Raw genomic sequence first — 4,176 nt, 5'->3', positions numbered from 1 at the left:
GTGTGGGAGGAAACTTTGGTACCCCATTTATGTATTAGCCATCCTTAAATCTGCATACAACAAATAGAACTTTGATGGGGGAGCTAGAGCAATTCACCAAGCTTCCAGCTTCAACCATGCCACCTAGGGTCTTTATTTTAATACAATAATTGAAGCTGCTTCAATATATATTTATAGGTAAAGGGTATGTAGAAGCAACACCGATGGATATTGGAAATCTTCTGGTCAAGTTATCTTGAAATCTCCTTTTTTTTTTGTTTGCATGTTAGTATGAGCTTTTTCTGATCTTTGTATATTGTAGTCACAAACATCTTGGGGACCATTAAAGAAGCAGTAGGAGGCAAAAACAGAAGTGATTTATGAGGAATATCCATCACCAGCCATCTTTACAATTTTATGCTCATCCCTTTAATGGCTCCAACATGATTAAACTTTGTTGCTGATCGAGTTCTTACTCTGGTGATTATGATATCTGGGAGACCCCAAAATTGTTGGAGAAGATGGATGCTTTGGTTGCTGCTTGGCTGTCCTGAACTGAAGGGGCAGGGAATAGCAGAAGTTATATTTGGAGATTATGAAAAGCCACTTAATGGTATGTAAGGTATTGGAACTGAGATTCTTACATGCTTAACAGAGAGATCTACTATGCTCATGCTCTGTATTTAATCTTAGAACACCTGAAAGCATCAAATAATAAGGAATATTCAGGTCAGAGCGACAAGAGGTGTGACTAGATCCTTCCCATTTAGAGTATACAGTGAACTCTTTGGGTTTTGTTTGTATTGGTGAATTTTTCTTTGACATTTTGCCCATTCCTAATAGATTATATTATTCAATTAAAAAAAAAAAAATTTCAGGTCAGAGGGATGGGAAGAGGACAACCTCTTTATGTTTCTTTCTACCACTCCCCAACCAAAACCCTTACTTTCTGTGGCTAAGAGAAATAAAATATTCATCAAACCTAAAACTAGGTATATTCATTGGAAATATCCTTTTCTAGGGTCATAATCCAACTAGGAGTCCCATTACACAAAATCATTTATTTTTTTTGTTGGAAATCACCACAGACCACTAATACATCTATTTTGATGAGGTATATAATGTTGCTTACGTCCATTTTTTTGTGTAAATTCTATACCAAATGCTTCCAACATGGCTTGCCCTTGTTATAATGGGTAATATAGCATCTCAACATGTAGATAAAGATGGATTTAATCTGATGACTAATAGTCCATTCCTTTTCCTTTTGTGGAGTTGGATTTTGGACAATTAAGAAACAAAGAATTGGTGGTGGGGGAGGGTTTACAAGAGAGGTATGAGTTACTAGTTAGACTTGCAAGGACAAACCTATTGATGGGCATGTTCAGTGACCTTCGAAGATAACAGCAGTAGGCTGTAAAAGCCTCAATGGAAGAAGGGGAATATGCTCAAGAGAGAAGTGGATTATAGCAGGAAAAAGTAGCTGTTCAAAGTTTGATTTGCCTATTTTTTTTTTTTTTAATGTGAATTGTCCGAGTTGGATTCATGTAATTGACTTCAAATGGTTGGTTTGAAGCTTTGATGACTATGGTGGTGAGGGTTATAATAATCTGGGATCTTTTCTCAGTTCATTTGAAGTGTTTTGGGCAAAACAGAGTAGAATGATATATTTCTTTCATGGCCTTCTGATGATGTGATTATAATATGTAGAGTTCAATGGTAAATAGTCCATTAAGGTATGTGCTGCTGTATTTGGTTTGGTTTGAAATTGATGAGTTGGGCATAATTGAGAAAGAGTTGAAAGTGATAACTTTATTGATATTGGATCTGATTTTCAAAGACTGATTTGGGAGTGAAGTTTTGGTTTGTTTCTTTTGGTGTAGGGAGCTATTTACTTTGTAATAAAAAAAATTCTGTTTTATTTCTTAGCGAGAGGTATCTACACGCTGCCTGTTTATACCATTACATGCCAAACCAACAACACGCTATAAAACACGATATTTTTAATGAGAAAAGGGAGAGTCCACATATTTAACAAGACTGACAGCGTGTACTTCATTTTCCCTAATTTTTATCATTTAAAAAATAGTGTGTTTACCAAACAGCCATAACCTTATTAGTTATAGGGCTTTGTGTAGAGTATGATACTGTAACCGTTTCCTTAAAATGTTGGTAAGTAGAGATGGAAGAGATAAATGAGGAAGGACCTCTAAATAAGATGTTTGAACAAGGGACAATCAGTGTGTATTAGTGCTTGCTGGGGGATCAGATTCTACTACTGTTTATTATCTTTGTGTGCTCTGGGCCATTTATGGATATGAAATGTGATGATAAATATCAACTCTTACTGGGGATTATCAATGTATTTTCACCTTTTTCCTCCTTTAAAATTCTGTTTAAGGACAAAAAGTCCATTAAGGTTATTCTCGGATATTCTTTGGCCAATGAAGAAGTAACCATCAATCTATAGTTTAGATCCCCATGAGCCACTTACTAGACTCTTTTTTTTCTGTTAGTAGACTTCCATTTACAAATAATATCGGTGCATCTTTCATTTATAGCAATTTGAACAGAGAAGAATCAAAATATTTATACTATTTTTGGTTTTCAAAGGTAGGGGAAAAGAGAATTTTTTACTTGGGGAAGGGGGAAAGATTGTAAACAGTAAAACCAAAGGGGCAAAGTCGTCAGACTCTGGGTATATGGTCTCAATCCTAAGAGATGGATCAAAATTAGAATAAAGTGGCCAAAGTGCTTTTCAATGCAACTTGCAAAAAAGGCTGCTCTTTTCAAAAAAAAAAAATTGGGTAATTTTGTCATTTACCTAAGAAAAGCTTATAGGAGTGATCATATTTCTCTTGAATTCTTTGCACCTTGGGTGGACCCAAAAATAAAAAGCAAGTGACATGGGTCGTCACTAGGCTTTGGCTTTTTTCACTATAGTTGCTGCAAGACAGCAATGGTTGTAAATTGTAATAGCCAACAACAAGAGAAAAAAACAAGAAGATTGAAAACTAGGAAGAACAAAAAAAAGGACAAGAAGAAATTAAAAGATGGACATATTTTCCTTCAACCATGGTGAGGAGAGAACATCTTAATCTACAGGACCTGATGCTTCGATTGAAGCCAGGAAAGGTTTTTCAGATCTTTGTTAATAGGGGATGGGAGTTAATCATAAGCATCAAATCACCTTGAATGAAGAACTTTCTCCTTCCTTCAAAGATAGAACACTTTAGGAAAAAACAGAACAAGAAGAACAAACAGCAATAGGCACTGAGGTTATGCTAAATTTGTTATTGGTATAAGAAATAATAATTCAATTAAGTAGAAGCTTTAGTTAAACTATAATGCTAACAGGAACACCAACCATTGTACTTGCATCCAAGAGGTCATGACTTGAACTAAGTGAATTCGGTGAGTTACAGTGAAAGCAGCATAGTGAGAGGGACAATTGGAGCTGTGTTCGTGTGCATATGTGTTCGTTAGTCTTTCTGTGATGATTGGTTAGTGGGTGTGTGCAAGAATGTGTACATTAGTCTTCGCAGAAACTGCTATTTAATCATTGATCCTTATTCTTTATCAGATAATCAAATCATTGGTCTGATGCCAGCACTTCCATTGGAAAGAAAGGTTCTTCCACTGAAAGCATTGAAAGAAAATTGAGGATCACAAGAGATTTACCAACCTAAATAGGGAATCTAGAATCCCAAGAAAATCTAGAGAAGTAGTGATACCTTTTTTTGTTTAGTTTGTTGGTAATGCTACAGGTAAAGAACTTTGAAGATAGTCCTGAGTAATGGCAACAACAGTTAAACAACCTGATTGGGCAGGAAAAGAGAGAACCATAAGTTAGGCAAAAGTAATCAAAGAGAAATATTATACAAAAAGTTTTTTTAATTATAATAATGATCTGACTTGGATCTTTATCTTTTCTCTATGACTTATTAAACTCCCTAGTTATTAGTTTATTAACATCTATTTAGGATCTTAATCCAGCCCAGCATGAATAAAATGCAACAAGGACAAAAGAAGGGATTCAAAGCATAAGATGCTTAAGTTAGTGGAACATAGACTCAGCCTCGACTAAGGTTTGGCGTGTTAAGTTCAGTCAACTAGGCCATATTGGAGGGTATAAATCTTGAATTTGCAAAAAGGTCTCCAAGGAAAAAAGTATAAAACAATTGGATACTTCCAAGG

This window comes from Telopea speciosissima, chromosome 1, assembly GCF_018873765.1.
Source record: "Telopea speciosissima isolate NSW1024214 ecotype Mountain lineage chromosome 1, Tspe_v1, whole genome shotgun sequence".
Classification (NCBI taxonomy): Eukaryota; Viridiplantae; Streptophyta; class Magnoliopsida; order Proteales; family Proteaceae; genus Telopea; species Telopea speciosissima.
The sequence above is the reverse complement of the archived record's forward strand: the minus strand, read 5'-3'. Positions refer to the sequence as shown.